Source organism: Macrotis lagotis, chromosome X (assembly GCF_037893015.1).
Source record: "Macrotis lagotis isolate mMagLag1 chromosome X, bilby.v1.9.chrom.fasta, whole genome shotgun sequence".
NCBI lineage: Eukaryota > Metazoa > Chordata > Mammalia > Peramelemorphia > Peramelidae > Macrotis > Macrotis lagotis.
In genome coordinates this window covers 626747684-626774452 of record NC_133666.1, presented here as the reverse complement: position 1 = coordinate 626774452, position 26769 = coordinate 626747684, and the positions used below count along the sequence as shown (strand labels likewise).

At 41.3% G+C, this 26769-nt stretch overlaps 1 long non-coding RNA gene across 1 annotated transcript in view; it reads left to right on the top strand.

Annotated features, from left to right (window-relative positions):
• LOC141500359 (uncharacterized) overlaps positions 1-26769 on the top strand; it is an 85191-nt gene that overhangs the window by 37889 nt on the left and 20533 nt on the right. The window lies entirely within an intron of this gene.

Sequence of the window (26769 nt, the reverse complement as noted above, 5' to 3'; positions counted from 1 at the left end):
AAAATGCTATATTGTTATATAATTTTGCTATCTCATACTTTATTTTTCTTCCTTAAGGATATGATTTCTCTATCATCACATTCAACTGAGATCAGTGTTTAACATGGAACCAATGCAAAGACTAACAGACTGCCTTGCATGGGGGGAGGGGGGAAGCAAGAATGGGGGAAAAATTGTAAAACTTAAAATAAATAAAATCTTTCTTTAAAAAAATGTGTCAGAATTGATCATACTCCAGCTGTGGGGTCTGATCAGAATGGATTCCAGTGAAGTTGCCTTCCTAGGCCTGGATCCTCTGCCTCTCTCAGACCCATTACAATCATATAACCTTTCTCCTCCCCCAACCCTGTTCAGAAAGGATTGATGCCAGGTTATCAGAGAGGCTCAGGGACCCTCTATTCCAGTTCATATATGGACAGAACCTCCTCCAACAGCACTATATTGTCTCTGCTTGGAAGATCTCCAGTGAGGGGGCACCAACTCAGTCCCACTTTGGAACAGCAGCCCATTCCATTTTGGGAGAGCCTTATTTATTGGGATTTTTTTTCCTTATATTGAGCCAAAATCTGTCTCTCTGCAACTTCTCCCCATTGTGCTTTATAAATCCAAAGACACTATATAAATGCCACCCTGATTGGGGATAGGCAGGGGAACTTGACTTGTGGGTGATGAGTTCCAGACATAATTTATAAAATAGAAATCTGAGCATTTTAAAAACAGAGACATCTGTTCCTTCTTTTAAGGCATGAGACTAATTCAGATATTTGTGAGATATTCAAAGCAGCAATTATAGAAGCCTTGAGAAAGAAAGTGGTCAGTGATGATCTTGTCCTAGAGACTTTTTTAATAGAGTTAAAGGCTGCTACGTGTCACGCTACTTTTGGTATCCCATAGGCTGTCAAAGTCATTTCCATATTACCCAGGAACTTCTAAATTATGCCTTCTGCTGTGAAGCAGGAGGTTAGACTCCCATCCAAATGATAGTCTTTGATTTCCAGTAGCTAGCATAAGAAATCAGCAAACCTGATACCTTATTCTGATTTTGTTAACTTACTACCTGAGGAGATTTAGGGTAGTTATCTAACTTCTCTGGGCCACAGAGAATACCATTCTTCCTAATTTTCTATAAATTCAAGGGGCTTGCAGCTTTAAAGTCTATGAAACACCTTAAAGATAGCTATGATATTTGCTTTCTCTTCTTCAGGCTAAACCTATGCTGTTCCTTCAACAGACTCTGTGGGAATGATCTTAAAATCAGTGTGATAGGATCAGTATTAACTAGGGCTCTACCTTCTCCTTCACACATGGGTTAGGCTTGGCTTTTTTCCCTAAAAGGAAATCAAGTTGTTTGGTCCAGGGAATGGGCCTAGGCTTAAACTGAGCCTCCCTGAATGCTGTCTCTGACTTTTGATGTGACTTTCTGGTCATCAAAGGATGTAAAATGGCCCAACCATGTTAGGTCAAGGTCCTTCAGATTTGGTGGATGCCCCAAGACCATTCAAGTCTCCACACTCTGTCCTGATGACTAGATGAGTTTGCAGGGGGTGTTGTGTCTGTTAGCTAAGCATAACTGTATCCTTTTGATAGCCTCTTGGTGTCAGGGCTAAATAAAACCTCTTTTTATCAATTGTTCAGCAATCTATGAGGGTTTCAGTTTGATATAACATCCAATTTGAATTAACAGGGAGTTAGCTTGAATCAGGTTCTCCCCAAAGATCTAATGAGGCTTATGTGCTGGGAACCAATGCAGATAAAGATCTGAGAAGGGGAGGGGTGTTATATAGTAGGTTTGATGAGGGATAAAAAGGTTTGTAATAATCACTGTGGTGAATGGGGTATTGAATTGAATAGAGAAGAATAAAAAAATTGCTTTGATGCAGTGAGCAACAAGGTAGACACAGTGGATAGAGCTCTAGACTTGAAGGCAAGAAGCCCTGAATTCAAATCTGGTCCCAGACCTTTACTAGCCATGTGACCTGCTGTCATTTCTTCAACTACAAAACAGTATTATAATAATAGCATGCAACAGGGTTGTTATAAAGTCCAATGAGATAATTCTATGTTTCTGGCACATAGTAGGCCTTTAATAAATGCTTTTTCCCTTCCATTTCCCCTTGCTAGTGAGGGTTCAATTAAGGATATATAAGAAATTTGCAGTGGATCCAGTCACAGCTTCAGGAATTTCTCCAAATTACTCATAACACCTGAATAAGAATGAAGTTGAAGGATTAAGGGAGTAACTCAAGTTTGAGTTTTGGTAAGGCCAACACCCACTCACTTTGATTCAAATGCTGTTCATGTCATGACATCAATTACTGGATGTCCTGGTCTTCAGGTATGAAGGATTAAAAAACAAGAACCACAACAAGATAGGGGAGCAAGGGTTCCAAGTGTAAAGGACAGTATAGCATTGAATCAATTCAAAGAGATTAAGAGAGGGAAGGGAGGACAATGCAGTGAGTGCAGTGGTGATGATGCCTGGGGGGAAAAACTGCAGAATGGAAGGATAGAGACAATCAGGACAAAGAAAAGTCTTAGGGTTGTAAGGCAAAGGTAAAGGTGGAATGATGGGAACAGATAAAGGAGATTTGGAGTTTATAAGCATGAAAGTGGAATACTTATGAGTGATGGCAAGATCAAGAATATAACTATCTCTGAAGTGGATTGGAGAAACAGGTCATTAGATTGAGAAAATGGGAAGTTAGGATCATTGAGGGAGCATCAGTAGTTTGTTAATTAGGATTAGGGCATTCCAGAGAACTCGGTAGAAGGAGCAAGCAGGGGAATGGACCATTTGGAGGATAGGGTTAAGGAGGATGGGAATGAGGAAGGAATAGGTTTGTACTTCAGCAACTAGGAATTCAGAATCATTGGGATGAGATGATGATGTTTGTCTTTCATTTTCAAAGATCATGACATCAGGGAAGGTATGTCATGATTAACAAGTGAATTAGATTTGAGTGAGAGGATACATGCTAAGTCACCAGCTTCTTTTTCTTCTACAGAGCCATCTAGGTGCAGTGGCTAGATAAGAATCAGGAAGAGCATGAGTGGGGAGTATGTCAGTCACTGGTGAATGAATCCAAGCAGAGAGAGATCTGTTAAGGGAAGAGGTTGATTAGTTCTTCAAGGTATTCCCTTCAACCTTGTGGCAGGTGGTGATGTGTCTTTTGAGGACTTAGGAAGCCTGCCTAACAGCAGGAGGGATCAAGTGGAGGTAAGGCTTCCATGGCCACGTGAACCCAATCAAGAAGCAGGAAGTGACTTTCAGAGGTGGACCTGGTTCAGACATGACCTCTAAAATAAGGCACAAAGTCCCTGAGTACAATTCTGAGGCATTCTAGGAAGGCTGAAATAAAGAGACCAAAGGTAGAGAGAAACTCAGGGAACTAGGGAGATGGGTGAAAATGGATGCAAAGCTAATGCAGGGCTCTCCTAGAAGGCCTCTAAGGAAAGAGGCCAGGAGGGGAGTGGCCTAGATTCATGACTTATGTAGGGTCTGTTAGGAAGGCAGTCAATATTTTTTGATGGTTTTTCTTAAAAGATCAGTTTGTCATAAATTTTGCTTATTTAAGTGCTTATGTATCAACAGCTGTTATATTCCTGTAATTTAGTATGAATATCTTTGCTAATATGAACTTTGTATCCCTAAACTGCTGCTGGTTTTTAAAGAGACCCAGGCATCTTGCCTTATTGTGAAATCTTCATAGACTTTATGGGTCCATAGAATAATGTCTGTCTACTGACCTAGAAACCTTGAGGAATCAACTATAGGTGCCTGATTATATTTCCAGGAGCCCTGCACTTCTGTGAAGGTTTTTCTTGAATATGTTTTCCTTATGTTATGCTCTAGAGAGGGGTGAGGGAGAAAATCCATCTGAATTGCCCTTACAGTGGCAGGGATCCATTGAAGGAAATTTGGGCTGCCTTTTAGGACAGGGATTCAAAAGAAATCTGTCTGAATCTCTGAGGGGGATCATCTATGATCAGAAACCTTTAGAGGAATTTTGGTGAGTCCTATATAGAAAAAAGACTCATAGAAGTCTTTTTAGGACCCTAATTGGGTGAACTTATGCACTGAAAGAATCATAAAAGAGTTTTCACCCAGGATAGTTTGTTTGTTTTTCCCTTGAAGGGTAAGGGGGTGACTTCCAGTTGACCCCAGGTCCTAATCCAGGTGGAAAAAAGGTCCACATACTCTGGAATGTTCATAAGGATTGGGCTTTCCTTATGAAATGGGAAGCTTGATTTTCTTTTCCTTTTAAAGTTAGCCAGTGCTAAAAACCCAGACTTTGTATAGGGGTTCACAGTAGAGGGAAGGAATGAAGAAAGGGATGAAAAAAGCATTTTACAAATATCTCATTTGATGCCTATAAAATAGTCCCACTGGGAGGAGGTTAGGGAAGTAGGTAAGTGTTATTATTATCTTCATTTTACATGAGGAAACTGAGGCAGACAGAATTTAAGTGACTTGCCCAAAGTCATATAACTAATAAGTATCTGAGGCTACATTTGAACTCAGAACTTATTTAGTCCTGAATCCATTGTGCCTCTTACTACACCTTTTAGTGAAAAAGGGAGAGGGCAAAGTATTCCAGTTCTCCCTCCCTTTATCCAGTGCCAATTTTGTTTTAGCCCTGGATACCTGAATAAGCCCAGAGTAAAGGATGAGGACCCAACCTTCTAGAGTCAGGAAACTGGTATTTTATAAATTAGTGCTATTCAAGTACCAAGCAGATTGATTTGGTTCCTCACCTTAAGGTGGAGGGGGTGACTTCCCATCAACTTCATGCCCCTAATTCTTAAGGGGAGAGCCTCATCCACTTAAGAACTCTCTAAGGGATTCCCTTTGAGAAAGGAGACTGAATTTCTTTTTCTTTTTCTTCTTCCTTTTTTTTTCTTTATTATTTTGGACTTGAGCAAGGACTTTTGCAAGCACCAAATCAGTCAGTAACCTATTAGGACTTTGTAAATGATATTGATTTGCTAAATTGCATCACTATATTTGGAATATTGCTAATTGCTGGTTCTATTAAAGAACTATGTTACATGGACCTTCCCCAATACTCTTGAGCAAAAGACCCTGAAATCAAAAAGGACCCTCCAAATCAAAAATTTGGAGATAGCTTTCTGGGAGATGTATGAGAAGGGAGAACTAGGGGAAAAGTAGGCAATGTGAAACAAATATTTCAGCAAACTTTTTTTATTTTAAAAAAATAATGAGGAAACTCTCCAAATCATTAAAGAGCTATCCATGATTTGGGATGTGAACTGTGCTAAATATACCCTAGTTGATTTTCTGAGGAGAGCAAATATTAAAAAGGGGAAGAGTGCAAGGGTTAGTTGGTCAGTCTGGACAATTATTCCACTCTGCTTTAAAGTAAGTTATGAGAGAGGTGGCTAGGTGGCAGAGTGAACAGAGCACTGGCCCTGGGGTCAGGAGTACCTGAGTTCAAATCCGGATTCAGACGCATAATAATTACCTAGCTGTGTCACCTTAGGCAAGTCACTTAACCCCATTGCTTTGCAAAAAAAACCCAAACCAAAAAAAAACCCCTAAAAGTCAGGTATGAGATGGCATGACCTGATAAAACCAGGGGAAATCATGCCTCGGGTAATTCATCAAAGACTTTAGACTTAAATGGGAAGAGTTCTCAAAAATGAACTAGAGTCCAATGGGCAGGAAATTTATTCTCACCAGGTGAGAGACTTGGTCATACTCTAGAGGTCTTGTATAAAATTAAAAATGGCAAATCAGGTGAGAGCCATTCCCTCCAAGCTCCTGAGGAATCACTTGGGGGAGGGGGAACTGAATATTTTGTGCTATTTGGTCTACTCCCTCATCCTTGACTGGAGGAATACCTATGAATGCTTGATAACCAAAGGACTTAGATTTTTATTTTTATTTTTTGTGATCATCCTAGCAGCACCTCTATGACAGCCACAGCTAGTAGCAATATCTGCACCATAGCAGACAACAGACTGGATATGATAGAGACACAGTTTCAAGGCTGTACAAGAAAGTCATTAGAAAGGCTACTATATAGCTAAGGAGAATTGCTTAAGTACTCCTGGAGAGGAGAAAAGGCTTTATAGGAGCTCTGAGTTATATCTTTGTTACACATATACTTTCTAAACTTGAGTTCACTTTCCTCTGGATTGTATATGTATTTGATCCCCCAAATTGGAGAGATATTTTGTAGCAACTATATTACCATAGTAAAATAATTTTCTATACACTAAGTTTGATTGACTAATTGGGGGGGATACACTGGTGGGGGCTCTTGAGAGAGTATTAGAAGTCCACCCAAGGGAACACCAACAGTAAGCATGTGAACATAGATGAAGATTTAACAAAATAGATTAATAAAGATCAGAAGTAGAATCAGGAGAGAATAGCATCACGAAAAGCTAGAGGGGGGTGAAGTACTGAAGAAGGATGTGGCCAAAAGTGTCGAATGTTTCAAAGTCATCAAGTACAATGAGAGTTGAGAAGAAATCATTAGATTTGGCAATAAAGAGAAAATTGGCAACTTGGAAGAGAGAAGTTTCAATTGAGTAGTGAAGTTAGAAACTAGATTACAAACTATTTAGAAGGGAGTGAGAGTAAAGGACTTTTTCAAGTTCCACATCTAAAAAGACTAAAAGAAATATAGGATAATAATGAGAATGGTAAAATGTAGTGAAGATTTTTTTTAAGAATGGGAGAGACTTGAGTGTGATTTAGGCAGAGAGGTAAGAAGAAATTGAAGATAAGAATGAAAGAGATGACAATGGAAGCAATTTTCTGGAGAAGATCAAAGATAATAATAAAATAAACATAATAATAGCATCTACCTAATAGGATTGCTACAGGGCAGCTAGACAATATAATGGATAGACCGTTGGGCGAGGAGGAAGAAAGTCTGAGTTCAAATTCAGCCTCAGACACCTACTGTTTGCCTCAGTTTCCTCATCTGTAAAATGAGTTGGAAAAGGAAATTACAAACTACTCCAATATTTTTTCTCAAGAAAACCCCAAATATGACCAAGACGAGACAGACATGATTGAAAAAATAACTGAACAATAGTAAAACTGTTTTGTTATAAGTATTAAATGAAATTTTTGTAAAGCCCTTAGTAAAGTGCCTGACCCCTTGCTTATTCTCTTCCCTTCCCTTTCCCCCTTCCCATTGACTGGTAAGGAGATCATTAGTGATCAGGGAAAAGAAGATATTAGGGAATGGTGTTAAAAGGATGTCAAATAGAAAGGAGAGAAAGAACTCAGGACAAATGGCTTAAATTTTAATAACAATGATGATGCTTGTCCTTCATTTTTGAAGAAGACCACAACATCAGAGAAGTGATGCCATGACAAGCACATGAATTGGATTTGAGTGAGGGAGTGCTGTGCTAAGTCACCAATCTCACTTTCTCTTCCAGAGCCATCTGGATCCAGTGGCCAGATATGAATCAGGATGAGATGGCGCTATATGCCAGACAATCAGGATTAAGTAACTTGCCCAAGGTCACACAGTTAGTAAGGGTCAGAGGCTGGATTCAAACTCTCATCCTCCTGATTCCAAGGCAGTGCTCTATCCACTGCATGATTTAGCTGCCCTAAATAATAACAATACATAGCACCTTACTGTTTTTTTTTAGGTTTTTTGCAAGGCAAACGGGGTTAAGTGGCTTGCCCAAGGCCACTCAGCTAGGTAATTATTAAGTCTCTGAGCCCGGATTTGAACCCAGGTACTCCTGACTCCAGAGCTGGTGCTTTATCCACTGTACCACCCTGCACCTTACTGTTTATAAAGCACATGACAAACATAGTCATTTTATCCCTGGGAAAATGAGGCAACCAGGTGAAGTGACTTGACCCTGGTCATAAAACTAGTACAACTAGTAAGTGTCTGATATCAGATTTGAACTCAGGAAGATAAGTTTTCCTGATTCCAGGCCTGGGAGTCCATAGCACCACTTAATCACAGTATTCAGTAAGGTCCTTGACTGGAAATCAGGAATGCTGAGAAAGATGATTCAGAACTTTTAAAAGAAGTAGGAAATAAGGGGAGGGATGGAGAGGAGAGAAGGAGATCCTGTTTTTCACTGGGTGGGCGGGGGGAACAGAAGGAAATAAAAGGGAAGAGGAAAGGATAGTCAAATACAAATTCCTTCCCCCTTTCCTTTGCAACTGCGATTCGTCCTGTGGCCACAGGAGGGCAGCCCAAGACAAGAGGAGTAGGCCATTTGTTGTCTAGTCCCAGATTGTGTGAAGGGTTAAGTCCTCCTCTTGCCACCTTGCCTCATCTCCCCCACCATCTTCCTGTGACTCCCCCTGCAGGGGCCCCCCACCCCCACCCCCGACACATACACAAACACATAAGAGATAGCAGGGGACCAAAAAAAAAAAGACTTGAGGAAATGATAGGAAAGCCACTTCTGATCCAGCCTGAAAAGAGAGAGCACAGTCTGAGAAGGCCAGCCCAGGGCTTGGAACCTCATTGTCCCTTTCCTTGTTCCAGGCGACAGAGGCCAGGAAGGTGCAGATTTCCATGGGCTGGAGAGTGACAGCCCAGGGGTCCAAGGAGGGGGCTGACTGCAGAGGAACAGGGCCTGTTAGAGGGAGACCAGAGAGAAAGGGAGATGAAAGGAATTTTGCATCTCAGTTCCAAGGTTCCTCCTGTGGTCCTAAGACCTCCCACAAATACCCCATCTAGCCTCATTCTGGGGCTAGGACCAGAAGCAGCTTTTCTTTTCCCCTCCCCACTCAGCACCTCCTCCTGTGCTGGTCCTCCACTGCAGCTGGGTGGCCTTGGAGAGTGGTTGGTCAGCTGACAGAGTGGTCTCCTCCAGATGACTGATGGTGAAGGCTGAGAACAGATCCTGAAACCAAAGAGATGACGGGGCTGAGTGGGGTCCTCTCCTTCTTTCCTCTGCCCTTCTCTTGGTCCTCCTCTCTACTTACCTGTAGGTTCAGGGTCACTGGCTGGGACAGGTTGAACATGCCTCCCTCCCCATGTTCAAAAATGTGCCCCAGGAGCAGGAGGACTGAGCTGGGGCCCCAGCAGGCAAGGATCAGCAGGTGCACAGCTGGGGGGAGCTCTATCCGAAGTCCAGAGAACTGCCATAGAGGGAGGGGGTGGAGAAAAATGGAGCAAAGACTCCTCCTTTGTCTACCCTCTTAATCTTGGACACACTCTCATCTGTGTAAATGCAGGAGTCCCCAGATGATATGGGGTGACTTGCCCTGCTGGAGTCAGCAGCCAGAATTTCCCTTTGGACCTGGAGGTAATATCCAGTAGCTGCTGTCCAGTAGCACCAGGTGTCTGTCCCCTACCACCAGTCCAGTGCCAGACCCATTCCTAGGCTCCAACAGGGCCTCACCCACCCTTCCAATATCATCAAAAATAATCTCTGGTGAACCTGCAGGAACACTGGGTCATCAGCCTGGGGGGCATTGAGTAGTGCCAAAACACATTCACATGGCCCAGAGTTCTTTCCCTCCCTCTCCATTCCCATTCCCATGTCCCCCATCTTTTTCACCCTAACTCACCATCAGTTCCAGGTTACTGCCCTCTTTGGACCAGTCCGTCAGCACTATCAGCTGAATCTGTCCATCCTGGGGGGGGGGGTGGTAGAAGGGAGTTAGAGTGAGAAGGAGTCAGGATGATTCTCTCTGGGAGCTTGACTGTGACCTGCTTCCAATAGACCAGAAGTCACAATAACAGAAAAAGAACAGTCTAAGTGCTGAGGGAGATACCATTCTGTAGTTCTGCTCATGAGAGTGTGAGGTTATCATGATTTAGCTGTGCAGTTGCGGATTCCTGTGATGTCAATATGTATATTGGAGTGTCATCCTAATTCATGGGATACCATGATATAGATGTGACTGTTGACAGGGCAGTAGTTCCCAGCTACAGTCTCAGTCTGTCTTAGATCCCAGGTGGGCCTATGGTCTCACCTCAGGGAATTAGGATAGAGAGGGACCTTAGCACTCTGTAGGAGCCTTAATAAGATTTCAAACCATTGGATTCCCATTCCTTGCTTCACTTTCCCTCAGGGCTCCCCAGGCTGGGATATTTCCCCTTGATTAGGAGCCTTGGTCATGGGTAAGTGGACATCCTAATGAGCTACCTTCTCTCCAGGATCTTCCTGTTCATGTTGTTAGTGTAGACATACCCACCAGTTCTCCCACTGGGAATCAAAGAGGCTGAAGCCTTCTTTCCACTAGAAATTGCTGTGAAGGAGCACAAATAAGATAGTGAGAAGTAATTCCTTAATCCCTTCTCCCTCAACTACTCACTCAATAGGCACAAGCCCCAATATCCACTCCAGCTCTAAGGGTTGCTGGTGCCTGGTGCCCCACTTGCACCAGAACCATTTGGAGGCAAAAAGGGATAAGGCACTGTCAGGGGAAGGTGGGGAGGAGCTGGACTAGTCCAGATATATGGGAACCCTTACCTGTAAAGGATCTACCCAAACTTATGGGAAGATGACATGGCATTTCCTTCCCATCCTGCATCATCTCTTGAATCTGAAAATGCTCAGAATCTTACAAGACCCCCCTATATTTCTTACCATCCTGTAGCTTGAGACTTTGGGAAACTGCCTTCCATATGCTTACTTATTTTCAGGGTTAAAGAAAATAAAGTCTCCTTGCTTCTGTTTAGTGCCTAACTCATAGAAAGCAATGAATGAAGGCTTGTTGGATTGAATTGCACAGAAATCAATTAATCAACATGCATTTATTAAGAACTAAGCCCTGTGCTAAGTGTTGGGGATACAAAAGCAAAGATTAAATTGTTTCTGCCCTCAAGGAGCTTACATTCTGCAGGGGGATTTCACACACATGTCTATATCTATATATACACACTTGTGTGTGCACATGCACATAGTTACATATATGCACACAGTTAAACATGCAGATACACATAGACATGTAAGTATATATGTGTATAAGTATGAATATAGATAGATAGATAGATAGATAGATACAAAGTCTAAAAAGTTCCTGTCACCAGGAATGTGGGGGTTGGAGAGTTGGAAAGGCTTGTATAGAAAAGGCCTTGACTTCACATATGTTCTTCCCAAACTAGCCTTTCTGGAGCTTCCTAGTCAATAGAATTTCCCCACAAATTCCCCAAAGGTCTGTGCTCCCTTGAAAAATGATATTTACTTCTAAATAACCCCTTGATTTAGAAGTAGTTTCCATGAAACATTAATCATTGAGTCATAGATCCTGGGGCTGCAAAGGACCCCAGAAGTCATCTTTTCCAATCCCTTCATTTGGCAGATCAAGAAACTGAGACCTAAAGAGACTGATAAAGCAATTGAGGGGTCCTACTAGTGAGAGGCAGAGCTATTTCCACCACCAACAAAGCAATTGCTCTTTCCACTATGCAACACAGTCTCTCACTGAGTATATAGGTTGCCTGGTTTCCAAGATTTACCACACTAGACCCTAAATTACCAGCAACCCCACTTCTGATGCTGCCACTTTTGGGGAGTAGCAACCATTTCTTTTCTTTCTTCCATTCTGCCTATATTATGAATATTTTGGAAATAATAATAATAATAATTAATGATAAATTAATCTTTATGTAGTGCTTTAAGGTTTACAAAATATTTAACATAGGTACAGCTAGGTTGCTCAGTGGATAGAGCACCAGCCCTGAATTCAGGAGGACCTGAGTTCAATTGTGACTTCAGACACTTAATAATTGCCTAGTTTTAGGGGCGGCTAGGTGGTGCAGTGGATAGAGCATTAGCCCTGGGGTCAGGAGGACCTGAGTTCAAATCCAGTCTCAGACACTTAATAATTACCTAGCTGTGTGGCCTTGGGCAAGCCACTTAACCCCATTTGCCTTGCAAAAAAAAACACATAAAAAATTAAATAATTGCCTAGTTTTGGGACCTTGGGCAAGTCACTTAACCCCATTCCCTTAAATAAATAAAATTAAAAAAAATATTATCCCATTAGAATCTGACAACCCTATAAGGTTGCTACCATTATTCTCATTTAACAGATGAAGAAACTGAGACTGAAAGAGGTTAGGAGACTTGCTGAAGGTCACAAAGCTAGAAGAATTCAACTCAGACCTTCAGAGCTCCTAATCTAGCACCATATCCACTATGTTGCATAGATGAATAATTCACCAGGAGCAGAGTAACAGAAAGGAAATCTTTATTATTACTGTGCTTTCCCAATCTTTCCCAAGGAGCTGAAAGATCTCTGGCCAGTCCTAGGGAATGTCTGTGGGCCAATTAAAATTGAATTATCTAGGTGGACAGTGGGTAGTGTATCAGCCCTGGAGTCAGAAAGACTCATTTTGTTCAGTTCACATCTAGCTTATTGTTGTAGCTATGTGATCCTGGGCAAGTCACTTCATCCTGTTTGATTCAATTTTCTCATCTGTAAAATCTGGAGAAGGAAATGGCAAACCACTTCAGTATCTCTGCCAAGAAAACCCAGAATGTAGGAGAATCAAACACACTGAAAAATACCTTACCATAACAAAAAATGACAAATAGAAAGATTTGGGAGAACACAAGATTTATATGTACTGATGAGAACCAAAGAAAGAAGTACCAGGAGATTAGCATGTACAGTGGCAGCAGTAGTAAAAAAATGAAGCTATCATGATAACCCAATGGGATCTATCACCATGGTCAATGCCAGTATCCTCCTATCAACGATCCACATGTCTTCTTTCTTCCAACAATCAGTAAGCTCTTCTCTGGAAATGTACTTTATAAGGGGATCTGTTTGTAGTATAGAACAGGGGGAAGCTAGGTGGCACAGTAGATAAAACACTGGCCCTGGAGTCAGAGGGACCTCAGTTCAAATGTGACCTCAGGCACTTAATAATTTCCTGTGCGACCTTGGGCAAGTCATTTAATCCCATCGCCTTGCAAAACCCATATATATATGTATGTATGTATATAGGACAGCATCAAAATAATGATGAGCGATTTTGATCCCTAGGAAAAATGGAAGGAAATAAATCCTCAAATCTTGTAATTCCAATGTGAAAACAATACAGGCCTGTATCCCAAGATGCACATCACCAAGAGGTAATCTCCAAATACATATTCATAGCAGTCTTTTTTGCAGTAGCAAAGAACTGGGGCAAAGTTAAAGCCCATCAATTGGGGAATGACTCAACAAATTGTGAAATATGAATGTTGACTGTCCCATAAGAAATTTGTATGAAGAATTCATGGAGTCATTGAAAGACATTTGAACTCATGCCAGATAAATTAAGTAGAACAAGGAAATCAATTATTCACAGGAGTTGGTGGTGAATGGAAAGAACAAGATACTGGGGGGGGATTGGAACTAAATGCCATGTAATTATTATGACTAAATTTGGTTCTAAAGAAAAAGTGGGAAAGTACCTTCCTGCATTCTTTGCAAAAATGGGTGACCATGGGTGTGGATCATGGCATATCAGACCAGAATTGGTGGATATACTGATTAATTTTTCTGCCTTTTTCCCTCTTTCTTTTTTATTCTTTGTAATGGCTCTCTAGTAGGTGAGGGTAAAGGATTTAATAGGGAAATAAAGATGATGTGAAAACAAAGGTCTGAAATTTTTTTTAAAAAAAGGGGCAGCTAGGTGGTATAGTGGATAAAGCACTGGCCTTGGAGTCAGGAGTACCTGGGTTCAAATCCGGTCTCAGACACTTAATAATTACCTAGCTGTGTGGCCATGGGCAAGCCACTTAACCCCGTTTGCCTTTGCACCAGTCCTGGAGTCAGGAAGATCTGAGTTCAAAGGTAAAAAAAAGTAAATACAAGTAGTTAAGACAAATCTAATTGAGTGGGAGGAAGAAAATTGGTTATTCTAGAAGTTTAAGGCATAGAATTTCAGGAATTATCTAGTCCAATCCACAGGATTCGAGGTTTCATGTTTATTCTATTCAACCAGAAAGTCACAGTCAAAGCTCCTTCCCACACAATAGGTAGAAAGGAACTGGAATTATTAATCACACTTGCTAGGGAAAGCACCATAGTTTGAGGAAGAGAGGCCAGGTTGCTTGGAGAGGAGGAAGGAAATCTTGATGATGAGGCAAAGTGAGACAGTATGGAAATATTTTTTATGGGTGGAAGGGAGAGAAGGAGGAAGCCTCCCAGAACCCAAACATTATTTTTTCCAGTCTTCTCCAGAGTCCAAATTCAAGTTCCCCTTACCTTGTTCTGTTCTTCTATGAAATATGTGTGTGTGTGTGTGTGTGTGTGTGTGTGTGTGTGTGTGTGTGTGTTTGTGTGTGCTACCTGCTGGTTCCCTCCAAATTGCACTCTGTGGCAAAGCCTCAATGGTTCTAGGCTAGTTACAATTCTAGACAAGGTGACATATAACCTAATAAACCTGGAAAATAAATTTCCTAAACTGTTAGAATGACTGTTCTCTGGTATTTGAAAGGGCTTCAGTTCCCTGACCAGTGAAATGAGAAGATTGGATTAGATGGCTCTAAAGATACCTAGTAATTCAACATCAATATTTATTTTTGTGTATAAATATACAAGAAGGCCAAATGGAAAAGGAATTTGATTTGTTCTGATTGTTCCCAAAGAGAAGAACTAGGAGCTGTGTATGGAAGTTCTAGAAAAACAGTTTAGTTTTTGAGATAAAAAGGAAATTCCTCATATATTTCAAGTGTGGGGGGTTTAGGAAGTTTGATGATCTTATATAGGGATGAGTCATCACAGGGGCTCAGGAAAGTATCTCCTAATGGTGAGTATAGACATGCCCATTGATCCCTTGTTTAGAAGGCAGAACCTATTCTTGATTCTAAGATGATTGATTAACTTCCCTAAGGAAGATGGACTCTTGTCAGAGGAACTTCCCATTTTTGAGGGCTTAGGAAAAAAGGGTAAAAGGTAAAGTATAAAAAAGGGTAAAAAGGTAAAAGAGTCCTCAGCCCTTTCAGGCTAATTATTATGTTTTTGCTTTCAGCTTTTTTTTCTAAGTGCTTTGATAAGCATATTTTTTGTTAAACTTGAGGGTTTTAGGGGGTTTTGGTCTGTTTTCTTTTACAACATGACTAATATGGCTCACATGATATAACCTATATCAAATCGCCTTCTCAATGAGGGGAAAGGGAAAGAATTTGGAATTAAGAATTTAAAAGATTAATGTAAAAATTGTTTTTGCATGTAATTAGAAAAGAATAGATGCTTGGATAGAGGTGGGAGCATCCCATAAGGAGCTGTAAATGGAGCTTGTGAAAACTTGTATTTGCATATAGCCCGAGAGGAGAATAGCTGCTAGTAGCCACTAGTGCTGCAGTAAAGAGAGCACCAGTCCTGGAGTCAGGAAGATCTGAGTTCAAATTTGACCTCAGACTCTTATTAGTTGTGTGACCCTGTACTTAACCTTTCTCTGCCTTAGTTTCCTCATCTGCAAATGAGGGTAATGATAGCACTAACCTCACAGTTTTGCTGTGAAGATGAAGTGACTATAAGGGTAAAGCACTTAGCTGTGTCTGGTACATGGTAAGAGCTATATAAATTATTATTTTGTAATATATATCAATATCTTTTAATTAATATCCACTTATTCATTAATTAATAATTATATAATATATACTTATAGAATTATAATATAAATTAAATATGTATGATCTATAAATTAAAAATAATAAATTAGTAGTAGTAGTAGTAGTAGTAGTAGTAGTAGTAGTAGTAGTAGTAGTAGTCTAACTGATGACAGCAAGCAACGGCACTGATAGATTTCCTATAGAAGTACATTGCAGAAGTAAACATGTGCTTTCCTTCTTTTCAGTCTGAGAAGAGGACTCATGGACAATGCTCCTGAACTCCAAACTCATGTGCAGAGAAGAGATTTTATGTTCTTATATAGTATGATTCCAGAATTTAGTCTTCTAGTCAAGGAAGGGAGATTTCCAAACTTGAGGGTGTTTTAAGTGTGACCCCCCCCCTCCAAGACTAAGTTACCAAACTGATTAGCTTAAGGGTCAAACCTCCTAGAAAGATTGGAGTATTTTTTTGAGCAAACTTGCCTTTTTGGATAAAGAAGAGAATTGTCCATATGGCCCTGGAAGCTGAATGAGCTGTTCAGTGAATCTGTCACTTGGAGAAGGAAAGAAATTTGGACCTTGCTACACTTCACTATGCCAGTGAATTAGTTCGATAGTGCAGGTTTGAAAAGAAGGAAATTTCTTGTTCAGTAGCTTCTACCCCCCTCCCCATCCACATATGTTTAATTCCCAGAAGGAGCTTGTTGGTATTACAAGTCTTAGGAAAACCATGTGGGATCTCCCTTGTGGGAAAGAGGGACTACAGAAATGTCAAAGTGTTGCCCTTCAAAAGAGGAACCCATGAGCTACTTCCAAGGAGTTATTTATGAATCTCTTTGAGGATCCTTGCTACAACGAGCATCCAGAAGATTTGAGTTTCCTGCTCCCTACATTTAGGCCAATCTTGATACAAGCTATCCCAAAACTTTACACCAGAGATTTCCCTGGGCTAAACTTTGAGACTGGCATATAACAAAGACAAAGAGGGCATCTTTTATTCTCTTGACCAATTCTTATTCTTTTTCCAATTGGGTCCCCAAAGAAGCGAGCTCTTTTATTCATGGTACCACCATGGATAGCACTGGGCTTAGAGTCAAGAAGACTGGTATGCACTTGAGGTATCTTATCAACCTTGACATTTTCTTATTTTGGATGACCTCAGGCAAGTCTTTAATTTCAAGGAGCCTAGGCGTCTTCATCAGGGAGACACCTAGCAAGTGCCTCTTTTATAGGGTCAATGTGTGGTGCAGAGTTATTAATCTATGTAAATTGCTTTGTAACTTTTAAAGAGTAATATAAATGTTCGTTATTGCATATTTTCCCCCAAATACCCATTTATTTTTGTTTAGTCATTTCAGTCATGTCCAACTCTTCATGACCCCATATGGAGTTTTCTTGGTAGAGATACTGGGTTTGTCATTTCCTTCTTCTATCTCATTTTACTTATGAGGAAATTGAAGCAAACAGGATGAAATGACCTGCCAGGGTCATGTGGCTAGTGACTGAAACAGGATTTGAACTCAGTTACTTCATTCATTGTGCCACCTAGAGAACCCAAATACACATACTCATCCCCAACTGAATGAGCCCAGTTCCCTGCTCTAAACAGAACTAACTCATCTGCCTTACAAAGTCAGATTCATTCTCAGGTCCTAAAGAATTCTCTTGGGGTGGCTAGGTGGTGCAGTGGATAGAGCACCAGCCCTGGAGTCAAGAGTACCTGAATTCAAATCCGACCTCAGACACATAATAATTACCTAGCTGTGTGGCCTTGGGCAAGCCACTTAACCCCATTGCCTTGCAAAAACTAAAAAAAAAAAAAAAAACTAAAAGAAAAAGGAACCTTGTCTACCCATTCATTCCTACCTAATCTCCCACCCTTTAGGAATTCTTCATCCAAAAATTTCATAAGAAATCTTTCTTCCTTCCTTCCTTTCTTTCTTCCTCTTCCAATACCCCAGATGTTTGTCAGGCTTGGTGACCACACCCCATCTCATACCTGCAATGGATGAGCTTGGGGTCTGTATCCCACAGGAAATGGTATTGACCTTTAAGTTCTAAAGATGCAGGTACTAGCTCTAGCAGATCTAAGATTATACTATAAAAGAGCAGCTAGAAGTTCTGATAAAAGTCTCATTTCTAAAATAAATGGAGAATTGTATCAAATTTATAAGTTTACAAGTCATTCCTCAATTGATAAATGGTCAAAGGATATGAACAGTTTTCAAATGAAGAAATTTAAGCTATATATATATATAATATATATATATATACATATATATATATATTATATATATATATATATATATATAAAATCATATGGAAAAAAGGCTCCAAATCATTACTGATTAGAGAAATGCAAATTAAAACAACTATGAGGTATCACCTCATACCTATCAAATTGGCTAAGATGACAAAAAGGGGAGAAGATCAGTGTTGGAGAGATTGTGGCAGGACTGGAACTAATGCATTGAAGCCTGTGATCCAACCATTCTAGAGAGCAGTATGGAACCATGCCCAAAGAGCAATAAAATTGATCATAACCTGTGACCCAGTGATTCCAATACTAGGCCTCATTTTGGATGACCAGGGTACCAGGTGTAGGGTCTGAAGGGGAGAGACTGAGGCTAGGAAGAGGAGCTCAGGAGGGGAGGTCCTCATTCCTTCATCTGACACAGCAACAACTTCAGTGGAAAGGTCAAAGGAAATGGAGACATAAATGGAGCCTCTTTTTGTTTCCAACTGACAGCTCAAGAGGGTCACGGTTCCCAAGACTTGGGGAGAGAAATGTGTAGCCTTTGTCAGGTAAGGACAGTAGATGATGCCACTAGAGGGGATTCTGGGACTACATTCTCAGGGTGGTTCTAGGGGGGAGGTTAGATGAAGAAGGATAGTTGAAATATGTGGTAATTATCTCATTAAGCACAGTCTGCTGGTTGGCATCCCTTACCCAGAAGCCCCAGTTACTGCCTGGCAATCTCACCATCCAGTTCACTCTCCATCCTAGGGGACTGTAGAGGATGACCAGGACCTGGGGTCAATGGATGCAGGGTTGAACTAGTCCCCATATAAAAAATAAATTCCCTCATTCCCTGTTGTAAATCGCAAAAGAACTTTTCTTTTCCCAACCCCCAAGCCCAGTGAGCTGTCCACTAAGAGCCCTTTGTCCCCTTTATATGAGGACCCTCTGACTCAGGGGGCATAAACTGATATTCTGTTAATTATAGATTACAAAATCCTCTTGGGAGCTGGAGTAAGGGTGGTGGACCATGGGCTGGGGGGGAGCCAAGATGAAAGAAACAACCCTCTTCTCTCAAACCTGACCAATGGTTCCTATCATCTATGCAGTAGATACTTCTCCCTTGGCCATAGGGACTGAGATACTGGTGGTTCATTCAGTGCTTCCAGTTAGTTATATGCCTGGTGGGAGGGGGAAACAAGTATCAAATAGAGGAGATGGTCTGTGTCTCCTTCCATAAATCCCTCAGTCTACTTTATTCAATTCTATTAGGCCCCATCCTGTGATAAAAGGGAAAGAGGGTCAGATATGAAGTGAGAAATCCTGGGTGATGTTGTCTCTACCACTTACTATCTATATGACCTGGAGTAAATTTTAAATTCTCTGGGGTCTCTAGTTCCTTTATGTATAAGATGAAGGGGTTGGGCCAAATGACCTTTAAGCTCCCATGCCAATAACCTGCCTCACTCCCTAGCAAACATAATTCCCCCTTCTTATAGATCCCTCCCCCCATTCCATCAGGACTCCCAGAGGCCTTACATCCTCTTTTCCATGACTTATACTCTTCCCATGACCCATTCCCCAACCCACCTAATTCTCCTTTCTGGGACCTTTACATTCTTCCCATAGGCTCCTTCTTCCCTATATCAGAACCCCATCTTACCTTTCTTCCTTCCAAGGAGACAAACACCTTTCCTATGTGCTTCTCCCTCCCCCCCCTTGCCCCGGATCTCAGAAAAGTTAGCACCTGAAGAAACTTATAACTCTAGTACACATAGTATTTGAGAGCAGGACAGCTGGTGAAGTCGCCAGTCCAGAACTGGTGGGAGCCATCTGCATATGGGAAGAAGTCATCCTGCTTCATCGTTCTGGGGCATGGGCCCAGAATCACTGTGGCAGAGAGTTTCTCTCCCCACTCTTCCTCCCTCTTGCTCTCCCCTGCCTTCTCCCCTCCCAGTACCAGGAGAAGATGGCCTTATTTAGCTCCCACAGGTAACAGGCCAGGGTAGAGTAAGAACATTAAGATTCCCTTTGCTTTGCCAGGGGAAAAGCAATGAAGACTGATTCAACTCCCCCTCCCTTGTCACCCTGGCCAGCATCCCATTTTCTTCTTGTCCCCCACATCACATGCCTGAATATCTACTTTTTCCTTAACAAGCTGGATCAGCTTGTCTGAATTATGAAATCATTGGTTGATATTGCCAACTAGGAATCATTCCAGTAGAAGTGGTTGTCCATGGCCATTACTAGGTGGTTGGAGTCAAAATGCTAGGCCTGAAGGGGACAAGACAGAATCCTCAGTTTCCTAAATGAGTGTTGAGTGGGAGTAGAGCTAGATGACCTCTATGTTCCCCTCCAACCCTCACACATTCTGTGGTTCCCTGCCTTTGGTTCTCCTCACCTGGCTGACCGGCTGCTGTACAGCTTGCCTCTTGAGAGTGGCCAGCTGCCACCATCATAGAACAAAAAATATCATCTCAGCAAAGATGAAGTTTCTGGATGGTTGGCCAGCAGGGCCAACCTGCTGGAGTCTAGGATGTGCTGGACACACTGGTGAGGACCGTCTCTCTGATCTGTGGGCACAGACAGCCTCAGTGAGGGACCATCTTGCTTCCCTCAGATCCCAAAGCACTCCCTCTCCTTCTTCTTCTGCAGGGGTTCCAGGTAGAGCATCCTTTGGAAGGGGCTCTAAGCATCCAGTTGGATGTTTGGAGTAGAATGATCTACAGACCAGATGCTGCCTCATATCTCTTGAAGACAGGCTATTCAACATACTCCAAGGCTGGTAGCCAGTCTCCCTGAATTAATGCCCTTACCTCTCACCTCCAAAACAATTTTCACCACCATCCAGAGACAGCTGACATCAACATGAGTATGAGGCAGCAGGTTCACATTGATCATGGAGAGCTGGGTAACTGGAGGCAGAGACCCCATCATAGGACTGCTTATGCTGCAGAAATGCCACAACTCCTTTCTAGCCCTATTCTAGTCCCTCTTCTAGAAGTTCCCAATGAAAAGAAGAAATGGAAAGTCAAAAATGGTGGAGTAGGGGGTTGTTCTGCAGCCTAGTGTCCAAGGTTCTTGGACTGCTGCCTAATAACAGCTCATTATTCCAGGAGACAACTGTTCCTGAATAGAAATAAACCCTGGACTGACTTGGCAATGCTCCCTTTCCTTTGTAAATATCCTCTTGAGTTGGTTCATAATTATTACACCAGGAGGGATTAACTCTTTGCAGTCAATATAGATTCCTATTCACCATTTTCCTTGAGTTAGCTCAATTCTTGGGGTGCAACCTGTGCTTCTCTTTCCTTACATCTCTTTCTCTTCGCACACCCAACATTTATCTTCCTCCCCTCATGGTTCTGTTCTAGTTGAAGGCTTTCTCCTACATCCAAGAAGGACACAGAGTTGCTGGTCCAGCACCAGAGGGAGAAGGTCCTAAAGCTAGATTCTGGGCCCCGGTCACTTTCTCCCTGAGGCTGCCTACTTTATCCCAGCTTGTTTGGGCAGCTGCCCTCCTAGAATCATCTCACTAGATACTCTACCTCTTTGCAGCCTATTTCTCTGCCTCCTTCCCAATGCTACCGAGATGCTACTTCCCCAGAGTACTCTCCCAAGTGGCAGGAAATCTTTAGATAAGAGAATGACTCTGGCCATCAGGTCCATCATGGGAAAAGGCCAAGAGAATACATAATGCTTACCCCTACTCACTTTGTAGCCATGGTTTCTAGTATGCTGCACTGATAGTAGTCATAGGCCTAAGCTGGTAGGAGCCAGTGAGGTGAGGGGTATACTTTGGTGGAGAGGACTGGGGCAGCTGCACTGGAGATAAACTCTCAGAGAAACACTGGCTATGGGAAGCCTAGTTAGATTATTTCTTGCAAGAGGAATGAGAGGTTGGGATAGAATCTCTTCTTGAGATATTTACAGTTTACCAGGATCCCTAGGGGAATGGGGCAGGCAGGACTGGTTGAATTTTACCCCAGCCAGCCCCAGGAGAGCCTGGGCCATAGTTTACTCGGGTGGTCCCCTGAACAGACATACTCCTTTCTTAGAGCACTCCATCCTTAGCCCAGGGCTTCCTGGGGGGAGGGGGGAGAGCTCATTGAAACTGGAAAACTCCCTTGGATCTACCCTGGAAGAAGGAATTTTCTTCATCACAGGGTCTTCCTTGTGGTGGGGGAACTAGCTCCTTATATAGGGCCCACCTTTGTTAATTGTCTCTTTCAATATGGGATCAATTGCCCCCCCCCCAAAGGGCCAAGTATCATTCTATCTGAGGTGGGGAAAAACTCTAATGGAAACTGGGGTGGACAGGATGAAAATAGATCAAAGAGAATCTAGAACCAGAAGCCATCCAGTATAATTCCCTCATTTTCCATGTGACACCTGTTCTGTGTAACCAAGACTGGGGATTTGTAGCTAGATTCCAAACACCACACTCCATCTGGAATACTACATCTGAGGGGAGCAAGGTTACGGCTGTGGCTGGACCATTGCTTCCTGCCCCTCTCTTCCCTTCAAGAGGAGACTTGGCTTTGGAACTTACAGCCAATTTATTTCACATCAAATATTTGTAGCCTAGTGGTATGCTTCTTTTTGAGTGTTCAGGATTAAAGTAACTTTCCTGGGGCCCACTGAAGGGAAGGTAGGTTGGGGAAGTTTTCCCATCTCAGAGCTGGGTTTAGCTTTCCCTTCCACCAAATCCTCATTATACAAAAGTCAGAGATCGCACTTCCATTGCTTTCATTTATTAAAAAAAAAATTCATGGCTAATAAGTAAATATATTTGACTCACTAATAGGAAAACAATAATCAGGAATATCAGTTATATTAGTTTAGGTGACAGGGCACAAGTCCAAGAGGAAGATGAAATCTCAGTTCGAAGTGGAAATGTCAAAGGATGGAGTCTGGGTGGGGCCAGAGTAGAATGGAGAATGATCTCCCTAAGTAGTCTACACTCTGGTGCCAATGTTTGTCCTTATTCCTTTTATTTTTGCAAGGCAATGGAGTTAAGTGACTTGCCCAAGGTCACACAGCTAGGTAATTATTATGTATCTGAGATCACATTTGAACTCAGGTCCTCCTGACTTCAGGGCCAGTGCTCTATCCACTGTGGCACCTAGCTGCCCCATCCTTCGTTCTTGAAGAAGACAATGACATCATGGAGGTGATCCTATGACATGCAAGTGAATTGAATTTGAGCTAAGTCACCAGCTTCACTTTCTCCTCTGGAGCTGGCCCTGGATGGGAGGCAATCAGGGTTAAGTGATTGCCTCAATGTCACACAGCTGGTAAGTGTCAAGTTTTTTGAGACTGGATTTGAACTCTGGTCTTCCTGACTCCAGGGCAAGTACTTTATCCACTGCTCCACTGTGCAAATGCTAGGAAGCAAAGGTCAAGACAGGTGGCTGCTCTTTCTTCCTCTCATGACTAGGATAGCTCCAGGATTCTCCTTTCTGCCTATCAGTCTGAGCTTTTCTTCTTGTCCTATTTCCACTTTCTCTCTGAGAACTTTCTCAGCCCAGATATCAGAATTATAAGACTGTCTTTTCTGGGACCCCCAAGTCCATGGTGGTGGTGATGGGAGGGCAAGGTAGAGTTCAGTATGTTCGGAGTATCCCCCAAAGTCTTAATGAAACTTTAAGCTTTAGTAGTTTAAAAGTGAATTAAGACTTTGGGGACAAACTTACATGAGGAAACTGAAGTTCATGGAGCCTCAGTGACTATAAGGGTTAGTGAAGGTCTGGCAGGAGCAGAAATACTACTCGGGCTATGAGTCAATGATATTTTTGTGTTTGTATCTCCAGGGATTTAACAGGTGCTTTTGCTTTTATTATTTCATTGGCTTTTTAAACTTGGAGTCAGAGGTCTGGATATAGATCCTACCTCAAACACTTATTAGAATGATTCTGGAGGGGTGACTAGGTGTCACAGTGGATAGAACACTGGCCCTGAAGTCAGGAGGACCTGAGTTCAAATCCAGCCTCAGACACTTAAAAATTACCTAGCTGTGTGGCCTTGGGAAAGCTACTTAACCCCATTTTCTTGCAAAAATCTAAAAATAAAAAGAATAATTCTGGTCAAGATCTTCTCTACAATCTACATGATGAATGGTTAACAGTTCTCTGTTTTTAGATCCACTCGTATCTCAAGATTGGGGGAGACTGGGAAAGATGGGGAAAAAGAAGTGTGTGGTTCTGACCCATGAGTCTGTTTGGCAACGATTACTCAGAGATTCACTCTTCCTGAGGGTGGAACATTCCCACATCCTCCCCAGTTGGAAAAGCATGGTCTCCATACTGCTCACCCACTCCTAGGCTTTCCCTCTTCTGAATGCTTAACTTCTAAACCTCAAGTTGGGGATGACCCATTGGGGGGGGGGGGCTCAGTCAATGCCTTTGTTTAAGCCAAGGCCTCAAACCTCCTGGCCACTAGATATCCTTTTCCTAGCTACCATGGGACAGGGCTACTTTCAGAGCTAGAAACTGGGCTTTTCCTTGTTTTCCAGACCCTGGATAGAATTGTTTCTCTATTCCAGCCTAGTCCTAGACATCTCCTCTTCTTCATTCCCAACTCCAGGTTTCTGAATCTCTTTATTCTCTCCCCTACTTGCTACTTTTTATATATGTGTGTGTGTGTATGTCTTTATACACATCCTTATTGTACACAAGTACATATTGTATATATTCATTTTTATATAAAATATGAGCATGTGTATATATTTTATGTAGCCTGGATGCATATATGTATGTATATACATATATATATATATATATATATATATATATTTAAAGTATGTATTCACTCCTTCCTATTGGAGGAAAAAGGAGAAAGAAAACCCTTATAACAAATATGCATAGTTCAACAAAACATATTTTCATGTTGGTCATGTCCCAAAACATTCTATTCTACATTTTAGGTCCATCACTTCTCTGGCAGGTGGTGGGTGGTGTGATTCATCTTTGGTTCTCTGGGCTCACAATTTATCTCTGCATTGATCAGGGTTCTAAAGCCTTTCAAAGTTGTTTTTCTTCTAACGTTATGTTATAAGTTTTTTTCTTAGGTCTGCTCACTTCACTCTGATTCAGTTCCAAGATGCCTTCTTAGTTTCCTCTTAAACTGTTCATTTCATCCTTTTTTAGGGATTGATAATATGCTATTAAATTCATATGGCATAATTTATTTAGTCTGTTCCCCAAATGGAAAACATCTTTTTGGTTTCTAGTTTGTGGCTACTATTAAAAAGAGCTACTTTAAATATTTTGCTATTCTTTATTTCTTTAGTAGGGCATAAGGCTAGTAGTGGTACAGTTGAGTCAAAGGGTATGCATAGTTTGGGAACTTTTGAGGCATAGTTCCAAATTGCTTTTCAGAATGATTAAATCAATATGCACACCACCAACAAAACATTTCTCTAATTATTAGTGATTTGGAAATGCTTTTTTAAATTGGGTCATTGATAGTTTAAATTTCTTTTGAAAACTTCCTGTTCTAGGGGCAGCTAGGTGGTGCAGTGGATAAAGCACCAGCCCTGGAGTCAGGAGTACCTGGGTTCAAATACGATCTCAGACACTTAATAATTACCTAGCTGTGTGGCCTTGGGCAAGCCACTTAACCCCATTGCCTTGCAAAAAAGAAAAAGAAAAGAAAACTTCCTGTTCTGAGGCAGTTAGGTGGCACAGTGAATACAGCACAGGCTCTAGAGTCAGGAGGACCTGAGTTCAAATTCAACCTTATATACTTGATGAGTACTAGCTGTGTGACCTTGGACAAGTCACTTAACTCCCTTGCCTCAAAAAAAAAACAAAAACAAAAGAAAAGAAAACTTCCTGTTCATATCTTTTGACCATTTATTTATTAGATAATGGTTATTAGTCCTACAAATTTGAAACATTTCCTTATATATTTTGGATATGAGATCTTTATCAGAGAAATTTGCTGCAAAGATTCTCATTTGCCTGTTTACCTTTTAACCATTAAAATATGTCCAAAATATTTTTAAATTTTACATAATCAAAATTGTGTATTTTATCATCTATGCTTCTCTCTTTTCCATTGTTTAGCCATTAATTATTCCATCTATAGATTTGAAACTTAATTTTTTCTATGATTCTCTAATTTGCTTAAGATTACTAATCTTTTATGTCTAAATCATGATTTCATTTGAAATTCATCTCTATAAAGGGTGTGAGATGTTGTATTATATTTAATTTCTACCAAATTGCTCTTCAGTTTTCCCAGACCTTTTCATATAGTGTTCTTAACCCAGCACGTTGAATTTTGCATTTAATCAGACACATTAGCTTCAGAATAAATCTAATCGGTTCCACTTTTTGCTTAATCTCTACTTTTTAATTATTACACCATTGTAGCATAATTGGAGATCTGGTCACTATCTTGTCATGGTGGAGGGATTTGGGTAGCTCAATGAAACCATGAGCTATGTCATTTAGGATTATCTAAGACAGATCATAGTGGAAAGTTCGGACTAAAGATGATCCACTGAAGATGGACAGTATTAAAATGATATAAAAAAGATGACATCAGAAGATGAACCCCTCAGGTCAGAAGGAGAGAACTACAAGTAGGTCCAGTACTGATTGAGATGGCTGAGTAAAAAAAAAAAGCCAAAAGGAAGCCCTGTTGCAGATGTTTTTGATGATGAAAATAAAGTCCAGTATTCTGTAAAGATCAATATTGCATAGAAATCTATAAAGCAAGGTATTTTGGATGTGGGTAAAAGAGAGAGGGAAAAAATGAACATCAACATTTTGAGTATTCATGAACTTAAATGTATGGATGGAAATGGGTGAATTTAACTCAGAGAATCTATACTGTTGCTGTTGCTTGTCCTTTGTTCTTGAAGAGGACCATGACATCCAAAAGATGATACTAAGGCCTAAAAAAAGCCAAGGATTACATATACTATTGTGGACAAAAATCCCTTAGAAGAAATAGTCAAGAAAAGGGGTGAGAAAAGCAATACTGGAGTATTACCT